Source organism: Aegilops tauschii, chromosome 1 (genome assembly GCF_002575655.3).
Source record: "Aegilops tauschii subsp. strangulata cultivar AL8/78 chromosome 1, Aet v6.0, whole genome shotgun sequence".
Classification (NCBI taxonomy): Eukaryota; Viridiplantae; Streptophyta; class Magnoliopsida; order Poales; family Poaceae; genus Aegilops; species Aegilops tauschii.
This window is the reverse complement of record NC_053035.3, coordinates 152,789,260-152,815,841: the sequence shown is the minus strand read 5'-3', so window position 1 is coordinate 152,815,841 and position 26,582 is coordinate 152,789,260.

The window sequence follows — 26,582 nt, the reverse complement described above, 5'->3', positions numbered from 1 at the left end:
AGCACAAGACATACATCCTTAATCTCAAGTGGGATTCTAATAGCATCTCCTATAGATGATGTAAAATACATTACCACCAAAAACCACCTGACTACAACAGATGAGGTAAAAACTGTTGACTCTGAACTTAACTGTCGAAACTGAAATTTACTGTGGAATCTGAATGTTATTGTCGAAACTGAACGCAAAGGTAGTAGAGAGGCATTTCACATGTAGTTTAGGGAGGGCCCGCAGTTCCTCTTCAACCTGCACCCTCCTGAGCCGCCAGCTACCACCGGCCGAACAGCCGGCCCCTCCGTCGCCTCGCCGCCTCGCCGCCCCGAAACAACACCCCACCGTCGGTCCGCCGCTGCCCCAAAACAACTCCCCACCGCCGGTCCGCCGCCGCCCCGAAACAACTCCCCACCGCCGGTCCGCCGCCGCCCCGGCCAGCCCTCTAGGCCCCTCACCCCCCTTGCGCCGAGCTTTTTCTCCGGCGATCCCCACGCCACCGACCCACCACCGCTGGTGACCACGGCCCCCACCCTAAACCCTAAGATAGATAGCGAGGTACCTCTCCGGCGAGCCCCCCTCCCCACTTCGGGTGGTGCTTCCTTAACTCCGGCGAGCCCCCCCCCCCCCCCCGGAGCAGCAGCAGCTGTGCGAGCGAGCGAGCGAGAGCCGGAGCAGCAGGAGCACATCCGGCTGGTATGGCCGCCGCCGCCGAAGGGGCCTCACACTGCGGGGGAGCCGCCGTGGAGATGTCGCCCACGGCGCCGGCTTCGAGGTAGCCGCTCCATGGGGGGTGAGGGATGGAGCACTGTCGGAGTAAATGACCACGGGTAGCCTCATCAGCCCCCCATGGTATTTCAAGACATCGGGGCCGACTGCGCCCCTCACACCTCCTGGACGAACGACTGCCTACTTGTGCCGGCTGGTCCAAGCGGCCGGCTGCTAGAAGACGGCGGAACCCAGAAGGCGGCCACGAGGGAGGCCGACTCCTAGCAGGCGGCCCCTCGTCCCCTTGAAGTTAGCACCTCATTACCACGACAAGACAGGGCGTGGCTACAGTGCAGCCTGCCACCCCCAAATCTAGGGCAAAGCGTGGCTACAGTGCGGTGTACCAAGCCGACACCCCTCGCCCGGCGCGGCACTGTTCCCACGCGGCCTGTGACATCATCTATGTCAGAGGGATCCATGCTCCCACGATGACTGGTCGGTACGGCCCGCAGGCGGCAGGCCCTGCCTATCGGCGAGCCCCAGAAGGCGGCGATGCCCCACCAGGCAGCAGCGGGAGTGGGCCGCCTTCCAGCAGGCGGCCCCCTCTCCCCTCAAAGTCTGTGCGCCATTAACCAGATAAGACGGGGTGTGGCTACAGTGAGCGCCCGCCAGGCGGCGGGACTGTAGCCACGCTCCGCCCGACAAAGCCTCCGTCATCAGGGACGAGGCTATTGTACAGAGCAGCCGACACGACTGATACGTCTCCAATGTATCTATAATTTATGACGTATTCATGCTATTATATTATCCATCTTGGATGTTTAATGGGCTTTACTATGCACTTTTATATTATTTTTGGGACTAACCTATTAACCCAGAGCCCAGTGCCAGTTTCTGTTTTTTCCCTTGTTTCAATGTTTCGCAGAAAAGGAATATCAAACGGAGTCCAAACGGAATGAAACCTTCGGGAGAGTTATTTTTGGAACGGAAGCAATCCAGAAGACTTGGAGTATACGTAAGGGAAGCAACGAGGAAGGCACGAGGTAGGGGGGCGCCCACCCCCCTGGGCGCGCCCTCCACCCTCGTGGGCCCCTTGTGGCTCCCCTGACCGACTTCTTTCGCCTATATATGTCCATATACCCTAAAACATCAGGGAACGGAATAGATCGGGAGATCCGCCGCCGCAAGCCTTTGTAGCCACCAAAAACCAATCGGGACCCCTGTTCCGGCACCCTGCCAGAGGGGGTATCCCTCCGCGGTGGCCATCTTCATCATCCCGGCGCTCTCCATGAAGAGGAGGGAGTAGTTCACCCTCGGGGCTGAGGGTATGTACCAGTAGCTATGTGTTTGATCTCTGTCTCTCTCTCGTGTTCTTGAGGTGGTACGACCTTGATGTATCGCGAGCTTTGCTATTATAGTTGGATCTTATGATGTTTCTCCCCCTCCACTCTCTTGTAATGGATTGAGTTTTCCCTTTGAAGTTATCTTATCGGATTGAGTCTTTAAGGATTTGAGAACACTTGATGTATGTCTTGCGTGGGATACCCGTGGTGACAATGGGGTATTGTATTGATTCACTTGATGTATGTTTTGGTGATCAACTTGCGGGTTCCGTGACCTTGGGAATCTATGCATAGGGGTTGGCACATGTTTTCGTCTTGACTCTCCGGTAGAAACTTTGGGGCACTCTTTGAAGTTCTTTGTGTTGCTTGAATAGATGAATCCGAGATTGTGTGATGCATATCATATAATCATACCCATGGATACTTGTGGTGACATTGGAGTATCTAGGTGACATTAGGGTTTTGGTTGATTTGTGTCTTAAGGTGTTATTCTAGTACGAACTCTATGATAGATCGAACGGAAAGAATAGCTTTGTGTTATTTTACTATGGACTCTTGAATAGATAGATTAGAAAGGATAACTTGGAGGTGGTTTCGTACCCTACCATAATCTCTTCGTTTGTTCTCCGCTATTAGTGACTTTGGAGTGACTCTTTGTTGCATGTTGAGGGATAGTTATATGATCCAGTTATGTTATTATTGTTGAGAGAACTTGCACTAGTGAAAGTATCAACCCTAGGCCTTGTTTCCTAGCATTGCAATACCGGTTGTGCTCACTTTTATCATTAGTTACGTTGCTGTTTTTATATTTTCAGATTACAAAAAGCTATATCTACCATCCATATTGCACTTGTATCACCATCTCTTCGCCGAACTAGTGCACCTATACAATTTACCATTGTATTGGGTGTGTTGTGGACACAAGAGACTCTTTGTTATTTGGTTGCAGGGTTGTTTGAGAGAGACCATCTTCATCCTACGCTTCCCACGGATTGATAAACCTTAGGTCATCCACTTGAGGGAAATTTGCTACTGTCCTACAAACCTCTGCACTTGGAGGCCCAACAACGTCTACAAGAAGAAGGTTGCGTAGTAGACATCAAGCTCTTTTCTGGCGCCGTTGCCGGGGAGGTGAGTGCTTGAAGGTATATCTTTAGATCTTGCAATCGAATCTTTTAGTTTCTTGTTTTATCACTAGTTTAGTTTATAAAAGAAAACTACAAAAAAATGGAATTAAGGTTGCCTCATATGCTTCATCTTTTTAATATCTTTCGTGAAAATGATGGAAAAGAAAATTGTGCCCAAGTGCTAGAAGAAGAATGCATTAAAATGTTTGGCACTAAATCTTTGAATGATGAGCATGATTGCAATGTTGTTAGTATGAACTCTTTGAATAACCATAGTACTAATGATGATTGCACTAGTCATGATGAAAATGTCTCTTATAAGCATGTCGACTTTTGTGGAATGCATAGTGTTTGCAAGTACACACCAATTAGGGAAGATAGATTTTGCAAGAGGCATAAGTACTTAGAAACTAAATGGTTGCAAGAAAGGCTAGATGTTTGTGCTGAAAATTTAAATTTGCTTAGCCGTACTTGTGAACTTTGCAATGAACGTGGTCATTTAACTATCCGATGCAAATTGTTTCATGATCTAATCGTTTCCAAAAATTGTGATTACTTGATTTCCCTTGCACATCATAATGAACTTAGTTCGCTTATGGGTTATGAAGAAATGAAACGTATAACTAACTATCTTCCAGTATTTGCCCGTGATAAACTTCTTGATTTTGATCTAGAAGAAATTTATATGTATTGTACGGTGAAATGCATTGAAAATCCTTATATTGCTAATTACATAAAGAAAAGAAAACAAGTAGAGGATGAGGAGAATACTAATGAAAGGGAAGAGACTTCCCAATATCCTCCTATTATTTCTTATGATGAATCAGGTAACGAGGAGGATCCTTCTATTCAACCAATCTCATTAATAAGGATCTCCAAAAAGAGAATTAAACCCACTCATGTTGTGAAGAAGAAGAAGAAAAGACGGAGAAGCAAAGGTAAAAAGGTATCCCTCCCAAATGATGTTGCTCCTACTACTCATCGTGATGATGATAATTGCTATACTATTGGTGCTATCCATACTATTAATGATGAGAGTGATCTTGCTTATGATACGAAAAGGCCCAAGCTTGGGCAAGCTATGTTTGATGAGAATGACATATTTGAGAATATATTTGCTGAAATTAATGTTTGTCCCAAGCTTGGGGACGCTATGTTTAATGAAGATGATGTTTTTAGCCTCCCAAGTTTTGATATGCAAATTTGTTATGATGATAGCATGCCTCCTACTTATGATGATTGTGTTGATGAAAGTGGGTTTGGAAGAGTGTCAACTTTAGGAAGTAATGATCCCACCATTTTGGAGGATGTTGAATATTATTTTGATAATTATGAAAGTGGATTTGGAGAGGTCATGACTTTATTTAGTGATGATTCCACTATTTTGGAAGAGGTTTCAATTGATTATGATGAGAACAAAGTTGCTACTTATGATGATTATTGTGATGATACTTATGCTATAAAAAGTAGTGATGATTATATTTATAAAACTTGTCATGATTATGAGTACCCTTTCTCTGAACATTACTCTTTTAATGTGGAAACAATTTATAGTATTCGAGTCTCTTATGATACTCCCACTATTCTGAATAAGAAGAATTTTGCTTATGTGGAGAGTAATAAAATTTCTATGCTAGTAGATCATGAAAAGAATGCTTTAGGTGCTGGTTATATTGTTGAATTCATTCATGATGCTACTGAAAATTATTATGAGGGAGTAATATATGCTTGTAGGAACTCCAATAATACCAAGTTTCCTCTCTATGTGCTTAAAGTTTCGAAGTTATGCTTGTCTTGCCTTCCTATGCTAGTTGATTATTGTTCCCATAAGTTGTTTGCTCACAAAATCCCTATGCATAGGAAGTGGGTTAGACTTAAATGTGATTTCCATGTGTTTCATGATTCTCTCTTTATGTTTCAATTCTTATCTCTTATGTGAGCATCATTGAAATCATCATGCCTAGCTAGGGCGTTAAACGTTAGCGCTTGTTGGGAGGCAACCCAATTTTATTTTTGTTTATTGCTTTTTGGTTCTGTTTAGTAATAAATATTTGATCTAGCCTCTGGTTAGATGTACTTTTATGTTTTAATTAGTGTTTGTGCCAAGTAAGACCTATAGGATCTTCTTGGATGATAGTTATTTGATCTTGCTGAAAATTCCAGAAACTTTCTGTTCACGAAAACAATTGTTTAAAATCACCAGAACGTGATAAAATACTGATTCCAATTGAAGCAGATCAATAATCAAATTATCTAGGTCTTACTATTTTGGTAGAAGTTTTTGAGTTCCAGAAGTTGGCGTTAGTTACAGATTACTACAGACTGTTCTGTTTTTGACAGATTCTGTTTTCTATGTGTTGTTTGCTTATTTTGATGAATCTATGGCTAGTAAAATAGTTTATAAACCATAGAGAAGTTGGAATACAGTAGATTTAACACCAATACAAATAAAGAATGAGTTCATTACAGTACCTTTAAGTGGTGTTTTGTTTTCTTTCGCTAACGGAGCTCACTAGATTTTCTGCTAAGTTTTGTGTTGTGAAGTTTTCAAGTCTTGCGTAAAGATTCGATGGACTATGGAATTAGGAGTGGAAAGAGCCTAAGCTTGGGGATGCCCAAGGCACCCCAAGTTAATATTCAAGGACAACCAAGAGCCTAAGCTTGGGGATGCCCCGGATGGCATCCCCTCTTTCGTCTTCGTTCATCGGTAACTTTACTTGGAGCTATATTTTTATTCACCACATGATATGTGTTTTGCTTGGAGCGTCATTTTATTTTCTTTAGCTTTGCTTGCTGTTTTAATAAAATACCAAGATCTGAAATTCTTAAATGAGAGAGAATCTTCACACAGCTGCATAATTATTTAACTACTCATTGATCTTCACTTATATCTTTTTGGAGTAGTTTGTCATTTACTCGTGTGCTTCACTTATATCCTATGAGTAAATGGTTGAATGATTTGAATGTCATAAATCTGAAATTATATATGTTTAATATGCTTATCCCATGGGGAGTAATGACTTCACATATAAGAAGTTGAGGTGCTAAATTTATTGAAGGTTAGCAAACATTGCATTGGTCACTTGAACAATTCATCAAAGAATATTGAAGGAAGAGAGATTTCACATATGAATATACTATCTTGGACATCTTCTATGATTGTGAGCCCCATTATTTATTTTCAAACCTGAGCAAATTAGTTGAAGTTGCACAAGGAAGACAACATAATGAGTTATGCTTGGGTATATTTGTATAGAAGTTATGTTGTTATGGATCCTCTAACATATGGTGCTTGATATTTAGAATCATTTGCTAGCCAAAATATCTGTACTAAGCGGGAATACTGCTTGTGCATCCAAATTCCTTGAACCAAGTTTCTTCCGTGAGTGTCCACCATATCTACATATATGCGGTATTTACCTGTCGTTCCAAGTAAATTTGCATGTGCCAAACTCTAAACCTTCAAATAATAATATGTTTTGTATGCCCAAATCGCTCATGTAGCGACTAGGGGCTGTCAGTATCTTCCATGCTAGGTGGATTATTCTCACGATGAGTGGACTCCGCTCATCATTCACGAGAAAATGGCTGGTAACTGGGATGCCCAGTCCTATGATCAATAGATCAAAAACAAAATCACAAATAATTTAAACAAAACTCCCCCAGGAATGTTGATAGTTGGACGGCACCCGTTGTTTCGGACAACCCGTGGAGTGTGAATGTTGGTGGAGGGGGAGTAAAAACTTTACCTTTCTGAGTGGGAACCGCCTATAATGTATCAAGTATGGAAGATATTGGGAACTCTTGGTCGTTATGTTGACAATGAAAGCATACCTCTCAAAATTATTTTCATCTCTGTTTTTGCTTCGAGCTCTGGCACCTCTGCGAATCCCTGCTTCCCTCTGCGAAGGGCCTATGTTTTACTTTTATGCAAGAGTCAGTAGTATTCCTTCTCATTCCAACCTACTCTTTAGTTGGCAAGCATCATGTGATGGAAAGATCTGAGCATGTATGGCCATTCAAATATATTTGATCATGAATTATTATTGTTGACAATTATCTATATGATAAATAAGTTGGGAGGCGAAACATTAAGCCCCTATCTTTCTCTGTGTTCGATGGATGCTATTTGTTCTAAAAATATGCTTTGAGTGGTAGCAATCATGGAAGACTATATGATAGTTGAGTATGTGGGATTTGCTAAATCAAAGCTCTGACATAGACTCTTCCTGAAAATAAGATGAATTGTAATTGTTTGATGACTAATAACACGGTTTGTTGGTTTTCAAGAAAGTTTATGACCTATGCTTTAACATGTGAATAGTTTGTTACTTGATCATGAGAAGTTTCATGAGTTGAGCTACTGTTATGACATATAATGATGCTAGAAAATGTGATTGAAATTATCATTGATCAAACTTATGCACCTGCTAGCATTCACACTTCATAAATTATTTCTTTTATCATTTACCTACTCGAGGACGAGCAGGAATTAAGCTTGGGGATGCTGATACGTCTCCAACGTATCTATAATTTATGAAGTATTCATGCTATTATATTATCCATGTTGGATGTTTAATGGGCTTTACTATGCACTTTTATATTATTTTTGGGACTAACCTATTAACCCAGAGCCCAGTGCCAGTTTCTGTTTTTTTCCCATGTTTTAGTGTTTCGCAGAAAAGGAATATCAAACGGAGTCCAAACGGAATGAAACCTTCGAGAGAGTTATTTTTGGAACGGAAGCAATCCATAAGACTTGGAGTATACGTAAGGGAAGCAACGAGGAACGCACGAGGCAGGGGGCGCGCCCACCCCCCCTGGGCGCGCCCTCCACCCTCGTGGGCCCCTCGTGGTTCCCCTGATCAACTTCTTTCGCCTATATATGTCCATATACCCTAAAAACATCAAGGAACAGAATAGATCGGGAGTTCCGCCGCCGCAAGCCTCTGTAGCCACCAAAAACCAATCGGGTCCCTGTTCCGGCACCCTGCCGGAGGGGGGATCCCTCACCGGTGGCCATCTTCATCATCCCGGCGCTCTCCATGACGAGGAGGGAGTAGTTCACCCTCGGGGCTGAGGATATGTACCTGTAGCTATGTGTTTGATCTCTCTCTCTCTCTCTCGTGTTCTTGAGGTGGTACGACCTTGATGTATCGCGAGATTTACTATTATAGTTGGATCTTATGATGTTTCTCCCCCTCCACTCTCTTGTAATGGATTGAGTTTTCCCTTTGAAGTTATCTTATCGGATTGAGTCTTTAAGGATTTGAGAACACTTGATGTATGTCTTGCGTGGGATACCCGTGGTGACAATGGGGTATTGTATTGATTCACTTGATGTATGTTTTGGTGATCAACTTGCGGGTTCCGTGACCTTGGGAATCTATGCATAGGGGTTGGCACACGTTTTTGTCTTGACTCTCCGGTAGAAACTTTGGGGCACTCTTTGAAGTTCTTTGTGTTGGTTGAATAGATGAATGTGAGATTGTGTGATGCATATCATATAATCATACCCATGGATACTTGTGGTGACATTGGAGTATCTAGGTGAGATTAGGGTTTTGGTTGATTTGTGTCTTAAGGTGTTATTCTAGTACGAACTCTATGATAAATTGAACAGAAAGAATAGCTTCTTGTTATTTTACTACGGACTCTTGAATAGATAGATCAGAAAGGATAGCTTTGAGGTGGTTTCGTACCCTACCATAATCTCTTCGTTTGTTCTCCGCTATTAGTGACTCTTTGTTGCATGTTGAGGGATAGTTATATGATCCAGTTATGTTATTATTGTTGAGAGAACTTGCACTAGTGAAAGTATGAACCCTAGGCCTTGTTTCCTAGCATTGCAATACCGTTTGTGCTCACTTTTATCATTAGTTACCTTGCTGTTTTTATATTTTCAGATTACAAAAACCTATATCTACCATCCATATTGTACTTGTATCACCATCTCTTCACCGAACTAGTGCACCTATACAATTTACCATTGTATTGGGTGTGTTGGGGACACAAGAGACTCTTTGTAATTTGGTTGCAGGGTTGTTTGAGAGAGACCATCTTCATCCTACGCCTCCCACGGATTGATAAACCTTAGGTCATCCACTTGAGGGAAATTTGCTACTGTCCTACAAACCTCTGCACTTGGAGGCCCAACAACGTCTACAAGAAGAAGGTTGCGTAGTAGACATCAACGACCCACAGGCGGCGGGCCCTACCTGTCGGCCGAGAGCACGGCAGTCAGCGGGACCCGCCAGGCAGCGGGCCCCAGCAGCCGGCGGAGAAGCCGGCGACCAGAGACACTGACGGCCGGGTCCTACACCCGGCCGGATTACCATTGTACCCCTAGGGGGTAGGCCTATATAAACCCCCCAGGTCACCCATGCAAAGGGTTCAGCACATTAGTCACACATACCCACATAGAGAGAGTGAAGTAGGGCTGGCCTTGTTCTTCTTCCTCCTCTAGCCAAACAGCTCAAGGAGCAAGCTTGTAGCTACCTTGTTGAGATAGTGATCATGCGGAGACCCCGCAGAGCAGGACTAGGGGTGTTATCTCCTAGGAGAGCCCCGAACCTGGGTAAGATTCGCAGGCGTATGCGGTCTCGCTCACTCCCGCCTTTAGAGCCCAGCGACGTACTTTTGTCCCCATCCATGATAAGCCACCCCTTGGCATATGTCACACGATATCCCGGCATTTGGCGCCCACAATGGGGCTAAGTGCACCATCGTCCGGAAACACATTCTGGACGGGAACCCTCTTCCTCCCTGGCGAGCACAGTCAGCCCGGCATGCCCGACGGCGTTTGCGTCGACGCGCTGCGCGCCACGGAAGCTGCCTGCGCCGTGAGCTGTTCCGCTAATCTCATCGCCGGAATCCGCCTCCCCGACGAGCCTGCACCTGACGCGGGAGCAGCCAGCTCTGAGAGTTGCCTCGTCGACCTCCGTGGCAAGCTCCACATCGCCAACGAGTCGGCCTCTAACCTAGAGTCAGTTGGCTCCACTGACCCGATGCTCATCGACTCCGACGCAGCATCCCTCGACGCTTTCCCCACCAACGTGGTGGTCATCGACGACCCGCTCCCCCCTGTGACCAGCAACGCCAGCACCACAACCGTCATGGAGGTGCTGGTCATCAGCCATGATGGAGCCTCTAGCGGGGCCGGCCAGGACCTGCTGCAGGCGGCAATGCGGGACCTGTCCGCGTCCATAGCGGTAGACGCCAACGACGAGACTCTAGAAGCCTGCCGCATCGCACTCCTTGACAGCGCCAGCAAGCTGGCCACCATGAGACGCCTCACCGAAGCCTACCAGCGCGAGATCGACCGCGCCGTATGCGGCACGCCGGCTACTGGAGAGCCCAGCCGCGTGGGCACGGTCTGGCAATGCGGCGCCGCCATCACCAGCATGCTGGGGGCCGACCGCCCTGCTATGCCACGCCTATAGAGAACATGCGCGCCGCCTGGGCGACAGCAGATGAGCTGGACCGCCTGGAGGGTGACGAGCGTTGCTACATGATGGAGCGTGTCTAGCAGCTCCTCGACGCGGCTGTCGTGCGGCAAGAAGCCGGCCGCCGTGTGGTAGAACCCGTCCTGCACGCCGAGAACCTTCCCCCTCACCGAGAGCACGGCGCGACCTCCCGGTCCCCGAAAGGTTGCGCCCACGACCGAAGAAACCAAGAGCCGGCTGCTAGTCGCAGCCGCACACGTATCACCATTGAGTGCGACCAAGACGGCCGCCCACAAGCAGTGGAACGGCGGGGCGATCGTCCGCCTCCTCCACGCAAGGAGAGGCACGCTTCTCCACCACCTGTTGAGCACCCGACTCTCGGAGACCGGCTAGGCCGCCGTGAAGGAGTCGGAGAGAACGACGTCCGCCACCGGATCGACCGCCTGGCTCGATCCCTGGCGGTAGAAGAAGAAGATGCAATCAACCCGCCCTGTTTCGGCCCCTACATTCGTGACGAGCCCTTCCCCCAAAGGGTTCTCGCTCCCTCGAGACACTCCCAAGTACAACGGCTCCGTGAAGCCGGAAGATTGGCAGGTTGACTACTCCACTGCCGTCAGGATAGCAAACGGCAACAAGCGCATTGCCGTGAAGTACGTTCCGCTCATGCACCAGGGAACGGCCCGAATATGGCTGAACAGCCTCAAGCCCTACAGCGTCAGCAGCTGGCTGGACTTCACCGAAGTCTTCATCTACAACTTCACCAGTACATACAAGAGGACGCCCAAGCCTCGCCACTCTTGCTGTGCGTTCAAGGCTCGACCGAGTCCACCCCCGATTACTTGACGTAGTGGGCCAAACTGCGCAACTCCTTCGAAGCGGTGCACGAGGTGCAAGCGATAGAGTACTTCACTGCCGGGTGCCGAGAGGGCACCCTACTCAAGCATCGACTCCTCTGCGACGAGCCGGCCATGCATGACAAGCTGCTGATCATAGCAGACAAGTACGCCACTGCCGACTCGTCCATGAAGTCAGAGCTCCGAGTGGACGCATCTGGAAAGGTGCTCCCTCCGGCTCCTCAGACGCCGGCTGGTGACAACAGTCAGCGCCAGCAGCAGAATGACAACAAGGGCAAGGCCCCGCAGCCGGCTTCCACCAGCCGGCAGGTGGCAACGGTTGAAGACCAGCAGCCGGAGGGTCAGCACGGCCCCAAGCGTTAGAAAGGCGGCAAGCACGCTTGGTTGCCCGCCTTCTCCTTTGAGGAGACCCTTGATGCTCCCTGCAAGTTCCACAGCGGCGCGAAGCCGTCGAACCACACGACCCGGAAGTGCCACTAGCTCGTCCGCATTGCCAAGGGCGAAGGACTGCCGCCTCCGCCTACTGGCCCGCCAGCTCTACCTCCTTAGCAGCCGGCGGCCCATCCGGTCGCCGCCATCCAAGATGAATTCCTCGAAGAACACAGAACCTACGTCGTCTTCACCAGTGTGGCCGACGACAGGCACAGCCGGTGTCAGCAGCGCCATGAGGTGAACGCCGTTGCTTCAGAAGTCCCAGAGTTTATGCACTGGTCCGAGAGGCCCATCAGCTTGAGCCATGCATACCACCCGGAGGTGATGCCTTTCCTACGCCATGGTATTGGATGCCACTTTCTCAACAGAGAGGCGAGCTACTCGCTTCTCCCATGTCCTGATAGACGGCGTAGCAGCATCAACATCCTCTACCGCGACACCATGGAGAAGCTGTGCATCAAAAAGAAACAACTCCAGCCCAGTCGGGCTGTCTTCCATGGCATTGTACCTGGCCTTTCCTGCTCACCAATTGGCAAGATCAAGATAGATGTCCTCCTCGGAGACAAAGATCACTTCCACTACGAGGCAATTTGGTTTGAGGTGGTTGCCCTGGAGAGCCCTTACCACGCGCTCCTAGGCTGGCCGGCTCTAGCCAAGTTCATCGCGGTGCCGCACTATTCCTTCCTCAAGATGAAGATGCCGGGTACCAAGGGCATAATCACTATAGCCGGTGAAGTCAGCCGCCTGTGCTGCTGATAGCAGTCGGTTGGCCGAGTCCCTTGTGATTGCTGCCGAGAAGAAGCTCCTTGACCGGGTTGTGGCCATGGCCGGCAAGCAGCTGGACCTGTCGCCAGATCCCAAGGATTCAGAGACCCAGGGCTCTTTCCAGCCGGCCAAAGAAACCAAGAAGATACCCTTGGACCCAGACCACCCGGAGAGGCACGCTATCGTGGGTCCAACCTTGATAGCAAATAGGAAAGCGAGCTCATCGATTTCCTCCGTGACAATCGGGACATCTTCGCATGGTCTCCCAAAGACATGTCGGGTGTTCCAATGGATTTCACCGAGCACAAGCTACATGTTAGATCAGATGCAAAACCAGTCAAGCAACCCCTCCGCCGCCTGTCAGAAGAAAAGAGAAGAATTGTTGGTGAAGAGATCGCCCGCCGTCTGGCAACCGGCTTCATCATGGAAGTAATTTTTCCAGAATGGCTTGCCAACCCAGTCCTTGTACTGAAGAAGAACAACAAGTGGCGATGTGCATTGATTACACCAGCCTCAACAAAGCATGCCCCAAAGATCCATTCGCTCTGCCTCGGATTGAAGTGATTGACTCCACAGCCGGATGCGAGTTGTTGAGTTTTTTGGATGCCTCTCTGGTTACCACCCGATCAAACTAAAGCCGGCCGATCAGCTGAAGACCACCTTCATCACACCATTCGGAGCTTTCTGCTACCTGACCATGACATTCGGCTTAAGAAATGCAGGTGCCACGTTCCAGCGTTGCATGCAGAAGTGCCTCCTCAAGCAACTCAGTAGAAATGCCCACGTCTATGTAGACAATATTGTGGTGAATACGGAGAAGCGTGGCACCCTCCTGGAAGATCTCAAGGAGACATTTGATAATCTGCGCCGTTTTCAAATCAAGCTCCACCTAGAGAAGTGTGTCTTCGGAGTCCCAGCCAGCCAGCTCCTTGGCTTCCTTGTCTCAGAACGCGACATCGAGTGCAACCCTGTGAAGATCAAGGCTATTGAGCGGATGGAGAGACCCACCCGACTGCGAAACGTCCAGAAGTTCACCGGCTGCTTGGCATCCATCAGCCGATTCATCAGTCAGCTGGGTGAGAAGGCTCTTCCCCTGTACTAGTTAATGAAGAAAACCACTCACTTCGAGTGGAATGACAAGGCGGACGAGGCCTTCCTCCAGCTCAGGAAAATACTGACCACGCCGCCTGTCCTGGCGGCTCCGGCTGCTAAGGAACCCATGTTCCTCTACATCGCCACCACCAGCCGGGTGGTCAGCACTGTCATTGAGGTAGAGGGCCTAGAAGACAGCAAGGCACAGCCGGTCCAGAGGCCTGTGTACTACTTGAGCGCGGTGTTGTCGGCCTCCAAGTAGAATTACCCCCACTACCAGAAGATGTGCTACGGCGTGCACTTTGCCGCCAAGAAGCTCAAGCCATACTTTCAAGAGCACCCCATCACGGTCGTTTGCACTACCCCACTTGCTGAGATCATAGGCAACAGAGATGCATTAGGCCGGGTGGCCACATGGGCCATCGAGCTGCCCCCTACACCATCCTCTACCAGCCACGCACCGCCATCAAGTCCCAAGCACTGGCCGACTTCCTCGTCGACTGGGCCGAGACCCAGAACCTGCCGCCAGCCCCGGACTCCACCCATTGGCGGATGCACTTTGATGGCTCGAAGATGCGAACCGGTTTGGGAGCCGGCATCGTCCTCACCTCTCCCAAAGGCGACAAGCTCATACACATGCTGCAAACTCACTTTGCCGCCTCCAACAATGTCGCCGAGTACGGGGCGCTCATACACGGACTCCGATTGGCCAAGGAGATTGGCATCCGCCGGATTCTGTGCTACGACGACTCGGACTTGGTAGTCTAGCACTCGTCTGGCGACTTGGATGCCAAGGATGCAAACATGGCAAGCTACCGCTTCCTCGTCCAACAGATCAGCGGATACTTTGACGGGTGCGAGTTCCTTCATGTGCCACGGGCTGACAACGAGCAAGCTGACGCCCTGGCACGGATCGGCTCCACCCGCCAAGCAATACCAGCCGACATCTCCCTTCAGTGCCTCCGCAAGCCGTCTATCAAGCCTTCACCGGAAACAGAGTCCATCTTCATGCCGGCTGCTCCCGGAACAGTCGGATCCGACTCGGGGGCTGCAACAGCCGGCCCGGGGAATTCGGCAGGCAGCTCGGGGACTACAGCACTCGCACCCGGCCCAGGGGCTGCAGTAGTCGGCCCGGGGACAGCAGCAGCCGCACCCGGCCCGCGAACTTCAGAACCCGGCCCAGGGGCTGCAGCAGCCGGCCCAGGGACTTCAACGACGCACCAAGCGGCGGCCGACTGCAACCCGCCTCCTCCCAACCCAACCACCCTGGTACCAGTGGCCATGATGATAGTGGTCGAAGCACCATCATGGGCGCAGCCCATCCTCAACTTCTTGGTGAGCGGAGAGCTACCAGTCGACGAGATTTTGGCCTGGCAAGTGCAACGCCGAGCAGCAGCATACACGATAGTAAACAAAGAGCTTGTCAGGCGCAGCATGACTGGTGTCTTCAAGCGCTGCGTTGAACCGGAGAAAGGCAAGGCAATCCTCAGAGATATCCACCAAGGCGAGTGCGGCCACCATGCGGCCTCCAGATCCCTTGTCGCCAAAGCCTTCCGCCATGGATTCTTCTGGCCGACTGCTTTGGACGACGCCAAAGACTTGGTCAAGAAGTGCAAGGGGTGCCAAAAAATCGGCTCCAAGAAACACCTGTCAGCTTCTGCACTAAAGACCATCCCTCGCACTTGGCCATTTGCAGTCTGGGGAATGAACATGGTGTCACGACTGGTTTTTCAATAAAATAATTATTGAGAGACCAATCCCTTTTACGGACCAGCGAGGAAGAATTCCTTCTCACTGGTAGACAATATCTTGGTCACAGAAGAAAATTACCAGGAGTACTAAATATAATACAAGGTTGAGCAGAGATTGCCCAACAATTTATTACATGCGCGCCGTTAAGACAAAACGGCGAATAGGGTGGCAGCTACTAACTCACGATAATAACGGTGGTGGAAATATCGCCGCGAAGCGAGTGATATGATTCCAGAAGACTACAGATCTTCCAGCGTCGGAGTGAGGCTCGAGAAGACTTATTGCGGGTGGCGGAAGCGTATACAATACAAGTGACCAATATCCGGGATCGCGCAGGACTGACTGGGACTCCTCTAGGCATCGGACGCGCTATCAAACTCTTCATCCAAGAGATCTCCTTCGTCAACATCTGGCCAAATCAACAAGCCAGGTGAGTACTATGAAAGTACTCGCAAGACAGTTCAGACATAAGATATAACAAATGTAAACATGAAGCATATGAACAAGTTAACTGGTGCGATTAGACATAACGGTAATAAATACTGGGTGCCAAGCGAGGGTCTGAATGACGCCTCGAGCGGAAACTGCAGAATAGTAATACCGGTGCCAAACGAGTGTCTGAAAGACTCCTCGAGCGGAAAATGCGGAATATTAATGCGGGTGCCAAACGAGTGTCTGAAAGACTCCTCGAGCGGAAAATGCGGCACAATAATGCCACAGTTGGGCGTCGGGGCGACACCACATAAAGGGCTTATAACAGAAAATAATAGACAGTGCATGCCGCAGTCGGATGTCTGAGCGACATCACATAAAGGGCTTATATTTAAAGTAAGAAACAAGTACACGCCACAGTCGGACGTCTGCGTGACGTCACATAAAGGGCTTATATCACAACTCATTAATACAATAGTTTGGGAACATAAATTATCACAGACATGAGACAAATATAAAGTTAGTCCATCCACAGGAATAACAATAAATCTGGATTTACCACTTGAGCTTGTTCACCGGGGCAAGTTTTGTCACACAGATAGATGTGGATATAATTCTTACACTGCTTGATCATGGGTACGATGATTTGGAAAGAATTGACTCTGCAGAGTTTGTACTTAACCACAGCCAATGGATTTCAGTAGTCACGGGGACTAGTTCCGTCTACGGTGTTTTGGAAGAAACACGTCTAACCAGTACACACCCAATTCAACCATCCGAAGCCAGGGATCACCCTCGGCAACTTTCAAGAAAAACCTTGAGACGGGGAGGCTACAACCTCGCGTAGCATGGGATCAAATTTCTATACGCGCGCTTTAAGGGGGTGCCCCCCTCTCGGTCCCAACCAGAAACACCCATGCCCCCTGACCGAATGACTGGCTTTAATCCTGGGCCAAGGTACCATCATCCCAGCCTCTCTGTTTGGTGTGTACACGGAAAGAGGTTACCAACTTACTAAACCGCATCCTGGCAATGAGACATGTGGTAGCACGGAAAGGGGAAAGAACGGTAACGCGGCTCCAACCACGTTAACGTCGGAGAAAGTCGGATGTCGCAAGGCTGGCATGCTACAACAGTACCACCTTGCTGCCATTCATGTCACCACATGATTTGGCCATCTCTCATCAGAGATCATCGCAACTTTGGAACATGCGGAAAAAGATTGATAACGTGGCTCCAACCACGTTAACGTCGAAGAGAGTCGGATGACGCAAGGCTGGCATGCTACGACAGTACCACCTTGCTGCCCTTCATGTCACCACATGATTAGGCCACCTCTCATCAGAGGTCATCGCAACTTTGGAACAACCGGGTCGTTGCCTTACAAGCAACGAGGTATTTACCGACACTCATATGCCACGCACAAACTCTCACGTGAACATGTAAAACATCTGTCATATCAAATGTTCAAAACATGCTTGCCTGGTTCGGAGAAGTCGGAGTCTAGCTCGGCGAAGTTCGCGGCTCCGTCACCTCCCCCGGAACCTACAGCAATCACGAAACGGGTACTAACGTGAAAACCAACACATGCACAGAAACCTTTCCAAATATTTTTCAATTAAATCCCATAAAAAACTAGACAAAATTTGAAGATTGTGAGAAAAAGAATCACTCAAAAATACCTTTTTATTAAAAAGTTATAAAGGTTTCTGTCCAGGGACTTATCTGTAATGAAACAGAAAAGTTCCAGGGTTTTAACTGAGAAAACAAAAAACGCTTCGGCTGGGAATGCGCCAGCGCAAAGGAGAAAACGTATTCTGCCCGAAGGCGCCAACAGAAAACGGTTCGCGAATAAAAGAACAGAGGCTGACATGCGGGGTCCACATGTCAGGTTTGAAAAGCTCGCCGGCGCCCGAAGACTGCGGTGGACGCCGGCGTCGAACCACGGCGAGTTAGGGGAACGGAGGGTACCAAGAGCTTCAGCGTCCTCTTCCGCGTCGGTGGGTGGTGGACTCGTCCAACGGGGAGCACTACGTCGACGGCGACACTTTCTCCGGCGGACGGCGGCTCGGGTGAGGATGGGGAACTCCGGTGGAGGGCTGCAAGCTTCAAAATGGAGTGCGGGTCAGAAAGAGGGATGCATGGTGAAGCTACTGGCAGGAGAATGGAGGCGGAGGAGCACACACGGGGGCGAATCGGGCTGGATCCTGTGGCGTGTCACGGCGGCCGGAGTCGAGGAAGGAGACCTCCTCGGGACTCTTCCAGTGGCTCGGCGTGCTCTAGGGGGAGTGCAGTGCTGGTGGGTGATCGAGTTGAAGCTCGGGGCCTCTATTTATAGGCAGATCGACGGGGTGGCCGCGAACGGAGAATCTCCAGCGAGCGATTATGGCGGAGCAGTGGATTGGTAGGGGGTTTGATTGGCAGGGCAGCATCAGTGGAGGTTACTGGACTCGTTTTGCAGCTAAACGGGGTCGGTCTTGGCGTAATGGCGTCGGTCCACGGTGAGGTGACCGCACGGGCTCAACGGCGGCAGAGAGCGCGCTCCGCGCCCTGCGGTTCACGATGAGAGCGGCAGCGCGTTCGGGGGAGTGGAAGGCCACGCGGCGAGCTCCGGTGGTTTGGGCGGCGCCGGGTGGCGTCGTCGGCGCCGTGTCTCCTGCTGGCGTTCGCAAAGCCGCCGCCGGCGTCGGTCACGGGGCGGCGCACCTTCTGCTGCTCGTCGCCGACGCCCGCAAGGCGCCAGGCGTTCGTGCGGTGCAGGAACAAGGGGGAGGGGACGAGGAGCAAGGCGACGCGGTGGCACTGGCGAGATCGACGTCCTCCTCTGAAGAAAACGACAGCAGCCACTGGCTGAATCTCTGAACTTTCTGAACTTTGACAAAGACAGTGCACTGCAGGTGTTCGACAGAAGGTTTTGGCTATGAGATAAATTTTTCTGGGGCTGTAACTTGGTGAGATGACCACTCAATGCACCCAGAGGCTGCCTGATTTTACTTGGAATTTTTGGAGAAGGTTTGGAATGAATTTCACCAAATTTGGCAAATCTGGTCCAAACTTGCAGCAAGTGTAGTTTGAAAATTTTGAACTGAAGACCAGTGGGTCTTCATGGTTCTAGGTTGAGGGTACAAAGGACCAGGGAGGAGAGTTGGTTTGGGGGCAAAAATCAAAACAGAAAATGGAGTTCCTTTGAAAATCTCCAAGAGCTAGAAGAGAAGACAGAAATTTATTTGAATAGAATTTAAATGGAAAAAAACCACATGGGGAGGTTCAACTTGCTGGATTTGATGCAGATCATGATCCAAAGGTGAGGGAAGGGTTAGGAGAGAGGATTTGCACTAAGGTCATGGCAAGAAGGAATTGTTGAAAGTGGCAAAGGACTTTCCAAAAGCCATAGTGCAAAATTTCAAGGAGGTTTTCAAAAGTTAATTTCCCAAGTGAAAAGTATTTTGTCTTGAGTCCAAATGAAAAGCAAGAACCTCCAAGATCAAAGACAGATCTTGGGAATCCACATAAAACTTTTTCCATAAAGAAAAAAAATATTTGAGAGGGAGAGTTCTCTTGAAGAAAAATTTAAATCACCTCCCTCAAGTCAAATAAAATCTTTTTGAAAAATCCAAATAAAAACTTGGGTGTCACAACACCTACCCCCTTAGGAAAAATCTCGTCCTCAAGATTTCTGCTGATCCTCAAATAGATGTGGAAACTCTGCTCGAAGGAAATCTTCCCTTTCCCATGTAGCTTCATCCTCAGTGTGGTTGCTCCACTGAACCTTGAAAAATCTTGTCGTTTTCTGACGGGTCCTCCGTTCAGACTCTTCTAAAATCTTGACTGGCCTTTCTCTGTAGGTGAGATCTCATTGCATATCAATGTCCTCATGAGGTACATGTTTTTCTGGGTTGCTCACACATTTTCTTAACTGTGAGACGTGGAACACGTCATGGACGTCTGACAGCTCCTTGGGGAGGTCTAGTTGGTAGGCCACCGTGCCTCTTCGTGCCTTTACACAAAATGGTCCAATAAACCTTGGGGCTAGCTTCCCCTTAATTTTGAACCGTTGCAGACCCCTCATAGGAGATACATGGAGGTATACGGAATCACCAGGTTCAAAGCTGACCTCACGGTGCTTCTGATCGTAGTAGCTCTTTTGTCGGCTCTGTGCTGTCTTGAGTCTGTCCCTGATTTGTTTAACTTTCTCCTCGGCCTCTTTAAGCATGTCTGGGCCGAAGATACGGCTGTCACCTATTTCTGACCAATTCAGAGGGGTACGACATCTTCGTCCGTACAACGCTTCAAAGGGTGCCATTTGCAAGCTGGCTTGGTAACTGTTGTTGTAAGCAAATTCGGCATATGGCAAACTCTCTTCCCAACTGGATCCATAGGTGAGCACACAGGCTCTTAGCATATCCTCTAGGATTTGGTTTACACGTTCTGTTTGTCCATCGGTCTGAGGGTGGTATGCTGTACTGAAAGCCAGTTGCGTGCCCAGAGCTTGTTGTAGGTGATCCCAAAATTTGGAGACGAATTGGGTGCCTCGGTCTGATATTATAGTCTTTGGGACTCCGTGCAAGCAAACTATACGGGAGAGATAAAGTTTTGCCAGTCTTTGTGTGGAGTAGGTAGTCTTCACGGGAATGAAATGAGCAACCTTGGTTAGTCGGTCTGTGATGACCCATATGGCGTCATTTCCGCGTTGTGATCGGGGTAATCCGACAATGAAGTCCATTCTGATTTCGTCCCATTTCCACTCCGGTATCCTGTTAGGCTGGAGTAGCCCTGCTGGCTTTTGGTACTCGGCCTTGATGCGCTGACATGAATCGCAACAAGCGATGAATGTGGCTATATCTCTTTTCATACCGTGCCACCAAAATCTTTCCTGGATGTCCTTGTACATTTTGGTTCCTCCAGGATGGATCGAGTATGGGGCGGTGTGGCTTTCCGTCAAGATCTGTTGCTTGAGTTCCTCAATGTTGGGTACGCAAAGCCTGTCCCGGTACCATAATATTCCTTCACTGTCCGTGACGAATTCTGAAGTCTTACTAAGGTTCATTTTCTTCTTTATGCCCTCGATACTGGGATGTCCTTGTTGAGCCTTCTTGATTTGTTCCACTAGGGTGGGTTGTATCTCCAGGTTCGATACGGTGCCCTCAGAGACTAACATCAGGTTGAGCCGAGTGAACTCTCGCTGAAACTCAGGCCTCAAATTTTGCTGACCATCACTGTCCGGGCTGGGGTTTCGACTAAGGGCATCGGCCACTACATTTGCTTTCCCTGGGTGGTAGTGAATACCGACGTCATAGTCCTTGACCAGTTCCAACCAGCGTCGTTGGCGTAAATTCAGCTCTGGCTGTGTGAAAATATATTTGAGGCTCTTATGGTCCGTATATATTTCACAGCGATTTCCCAACAGAAAGTGCCTCCACTCCTTGAGTGCATGTATAACTGCTGCTAGCTCCAGGTCATGTGTTGGGTAATTTTTCTCATGTTTTCGCAGCTGCCTGGAGGCATATGCGACAACCTTGCCATCCTGCATTAGCACACATCCGAGACCTTTTCGTGACGCGTCACAATACACTTCAAAGCTCTTGTATATGTCCGGTACGGTTAAGACCGGTGCGGTTGTCAGTTTCTTCTTGAGTTCTTGGAAGCTCTGCTCGCATGCTTCCGTCCATACAAATTTCTTGTCCTTCTTGAGTAACTGTGTTATAGGTTTTGCCACAGTGGAGAACCCTTCAATAAATCTTCTGTAATATCCGGCCATTCCCAGGAAACTCCGCACATCTGTAACATTCGCGGGTGGCTTCCAGTCCAGTATGGCCTTGACTTTTTCTGGGTCTACGGCCACGCCTTCTTGGTTCAGTATATGGCCTAAGAAACCAACTTGTCTTAGCCAAAATTCGCACTTGCTGGAAGAAGGTCGACAGTTGGCACTCAGCCGGAGGCAGAAGCGAAGGAGGCGCGAGAAGACGGCGCCGACCTGCTGGAAGAAGGTCGACAGTTGGCACTCAGCCGGTCCACCATCTACTAGCAGTGCTTGCGCCGCTACCACAATCGGAAGGTCAGGCCTCGATCCTTCCGAGAGGGGGACCTTGTGCTCCGACTGATCCAGCGAATAGCCAGCCAGCACAAGCTCTCGGCCCCTTGGGAAGGGCCCTTCATCATCAGCAAAGCTTTGGGGAACGATTCCTACTACCTCATCGACATGCAGAAGCCCAGAGCACGCAAGAGGGACGACTCCGGCAACGAAACAGAGCGCCCATGGAATGCAAATCTCCTCCGAAGATTTTACAGTTAATGCAGTATGTTGCACGCTACCTTTTGTATTAAGTAGCTAAGACATCGGATCCCTCCAGGAGCACTCGGGGGCTACCCTTTTTTATCTATATGATAAGATTATGCCTGTGAATGTATTATTTTCATTCCATCGCCTGGCACCGGGTTCGACCAGTCGGCCCGGGGGCTCGCCGCCTTGTCCTATGCTAATGCTACCTGTAGTCGGACAAGTAGTGTGCCGACATCTAAAGCCCTCTCTTGCCTTAAGCCGCAGCTCGCAGAGCGACTGTCCGGCTGGCAAGAACTAAAGGCAGGAAACAGTGTCCACACAAAAAATGACTAAGGAAAAATGCACTAGCATAGGCCAAGTCGGCTCCTCGCCTTACCGTCCGGCTGCCGAGCAGCCGGCCGGCTGGCTTCTCATTTGACTTGCTATGTTCTAAGCGGCCAAAGTACTTGTCTTCCAAAAAAACTGCTAAGTCCCTGACCCAGCCACAGACCGCAGAGCGGCTGTCCGGCTGGCAAGGCGACAGCCAAAGGAAAACGGCAAAGAAAAAAGCCAAAATAGAATAGAGAAGCAAGGCAAAGTAGAACCCGGCAAAGCACACACTTGTGAGAGAATTAATTTACATAGCAAGGATCATAGCTAGAATTCAACAAAGTTTGAATACACCCCAAGTGGATGGAACTGCGCAAATTTAACAAGCTTGTTCGAAGGATTACAAGAGCAGGAAAAGATAAGATAAACTGGCCGCCTAGCCAGAGGAGCAGCAGGCGGGTCCGGCAGGTTGGTGGAGGCAGCGGCGCCGGTTGGTGGAGCAGTCGACTAGTGAGTCTCAGCCTGGTCAGCATTAGCAGCAGTCGGCGCAGCCACACGTGGCTCATTGCTCGAGGCTCGATCGGGCTGAGGCTGCCCGTCCGCTCCGTCCTCTGGTGCGTCGTCTTCACCATCCTCACCCTCATCACTGGAGGTGATTGAAGGAAATATGCCCTAGAGGCAATAATAAAGTTATTATTTATTTTCTTATATCATGATAAATGTTTATTATTCATGCTAGAATTGTATTAACCGGAAACATAATACATGTGTGAATACATAGACAAACAGAGTGTCACTAGTATGCCTCTACTTGACTAGCTCGTTAATCAAAGATGGTTATGTTTCCTAGCCATAGACATAAGTTGTCATTTGATTAACGAGATCACCTCATTAGGAGAATGACGTGATTGACTTGACCCATTCCGTTAGCTTAGCACCCGATCGTTTAGTATGTTGCTATTGCTTTCTTCATGACTTATAGATGTTCCTCTGACTATGAGATTATGCAACTCCCGTTTACCAGAGGAACACTTTGTGTGCTACCAAACGTCACAACGTAAATGGGTGATTATAAAGGTGCTCTACAGGTGTCTCCAAAGGTACTTGTTGGGTTGGCGTATTTCGAGATTAGGATTTGTCACTCCGATTGTCGGAGAGGTATCTCTGGGCCCACTCGGTAATGCACATCACTATAAGCCTTGCAAGCATTGTGACTAATAAGTTAGTTGTGGGATGATGTGTTACGGAACGAGTAAAGAGACTTGCCGATAACGAGATTGAACTAGGTATCGAGATACCGACGATCGAATCTCGGGCAAGTAACATACTGATGACAAAGGGAACAACGTATGTTGTTATGCGGTCTGACCGATAAAGATCTTCGTAGAATATGTGGGAGCCAATATGGGCATCCAGGTCCCGCTATTGGTTATTGACCGAAGACGTGTCTCGGTCATGTCTACATAGTTCTCGAACCCGTAGGGTCCGCACGCTTAAAGTTACGATGACAGTTTTATTATGAGTTTATGTATGTTGATGTAGCGAAGGAGTTCGGAGTCCCGGATGAGATCGGGGACATGACGAGGAGTCTCGAAATGGTCGAGACGTAAAGATCGATATATTGGACGACTATATTCGGACTTCTGAAAGGTTCCGAGTGATTCGGGTATTTTTCGGAATACTGGAGAGTTACGGGAATACGTATTGGGCCTTATTGGGCCATACGGGAAAGAAGAAAAAGGGCCTCAAGGGTGGCCGCATCCCTCCCCTTGGTCTGGTCCGAATTGGACTAGGGAAGGGGGCCGCCCCCTTCCTTCCTTCTCTTTTTCCCTTCCTCTTTTCCTATTCCATATGGGAGGTGGAATCCTACTAGGACTAGGGAGTCCTAGTAGGACTCCACACTTGGTGCGCCCCCTCCTAGGGCCGGCCTCCTCCTCCCTTGCTCCTTTATATACGGGGGCAGGGGGGCACCCCAGAGACACAACAATTGATCCTTGAGATCTTTTAGCCGTGTGCGGTGCCCCCCTCCACCAAATTACACCTCGATAATATCATTGCGGAGCTTAGGCGAAGCCCTGCGTCGGTAGAACATCATCATCGTCACCACGCCGTCGTGCTGACGAAACTCTTCCTCAACACTCGGTTGGATCGGAGTTCGAGGGACGTCATCGAGCTGAACGTGTGTAGAACTCAGAGGTGTCGTGCGTTCGGTACTTGATCGGTCGGATCGTGAAGACGTACGACTACATCAACCGCGTTGTGATAACGCTTCCGCTGTCGGTCTACGAGGGTACGTGGACAACACTCTCCCCTCTCGTTGCTATGCATCACCATGATCTTGCGTGTGCGTAGGAAATTTTTTGAAATTACTACGTTCCTCAACAGTGGCATCCGAGCCAGGTTTTATGCGTTGATGCTATGCACGAGTAGAACACAAGTGAGTTGTGGGCGATATAAGTCATACTGCTTACCAGCATGTCATACTTTGGTTCAGCGGTATTATGAGATGAAGCGGCCCGGACCGACATTACGCGTACGCTTACGCGAGACTGGTTTCACCGTTCGGAGCACTCGTTGCTTAAAGGTGACTGGCGGGTGTCTGTCTCTCTCACTTTAGTTGAACCGAGTGTGGCTACGCCCGGTCCTTGCGAAGGTTAAAACAACACCAACTTGACAAACTATCATTGTGGTTTTGATGCGTAGGTAAGAACGGTTCTTGCTAAGCCCGTAGCAGCCACGTAAAACTTGCAACAACAAAGTAGAGGACGTCTAAATTGTTTTTGCAGGGCATGTTGTGATGTGATATGGTCAAGACATGATGTGATATAATGTGTTGTATGAGATGATCATGTTTTTTAACCGAGTTATCGGCAACTGGCAGGAGCCATATGGTTGTCGCTTTATTGTATGAGATGCAATCGCCATGTAATAGTTTTACTTTATCACTAAGTGGTAGCGATAGTCGTAAAAGCAATAAGTTGGCGAGACGACAACGATGCTACGATGGAGATCAAGGTGTCGCGCCGGTGACGATGGTGATCATGACGGTGCTTCGGAGATGGAGATCACAAGCACGGTGCTTCGGAGATGGAGATCACAAGCACAAGATGATGATGGCCATATCATATCACTTATATTGATTGCATGTGATGTTAATCCTTTATGCATCTTATCTTGGTTTGATTGACGGTAGCATTATAAGATGTTCTCTCACTAAAATTTCAAGATAAAAGTGTTCTCCCTGAGTATGCATCATTGCAAAAGTTCTTCGTGCTGAGACACCACGTGTTAATCGGGTGTGAAAGGCTCTACGTTCAAATACAACGGGTGCAAAACAGTTGCACACGCGGAATACGCAGGTTAAACTTGACGAGCCTAGCATATACAGATATGGCCTCGGAACACAGAGACCGAAAGGTCGAGCGTGAATCATATAGTAGATATGATCAACATAGTGATGTTCACCATTGAAAGTACTCCATCTCACGTGTTAATCGGACATGGTTTAGTTGCTTTGGATCACGTAATCACTTAGATGATTAGAGAGATGTCTATCTAAGTGGGAGTTCTTAAGTAATATGATTAATTGAACTTAAATTTATCATGAACTGTAGCGACCAGACCTCAAATGGTCTGTGCTGCTGTGCACCAGTGTCATCCCTGGATCAGTAATGCTGACACGCACAGTACAAATGGAGGATTTATAACAGAGTAGCAATCACACACTTATTACATCGAACATCTCCAAAGAGAATAAGTATGATAAACATGGCTTAAGGCCATCTAATAATGATAACAGCGGAAGACTTGGAAGATAAGTGAGTCCATCAACTCCAGCGGCATCACTGAGTATAAGACCACGACCTAAGGCACCTTACTCGTCGTCTGAAAAGTCTGCAACATGAAACGTTGCAGCCCGAAAACGGGTCAGCACATAGAATATGCTGGCAATGTAACACATAGAGAATAATGAACAATAATAATGCTATACTACATGCATATATGGCTGATGGAAAGCTCTATGGTTACAGTTTTGCGAAAAGCCAATTTTT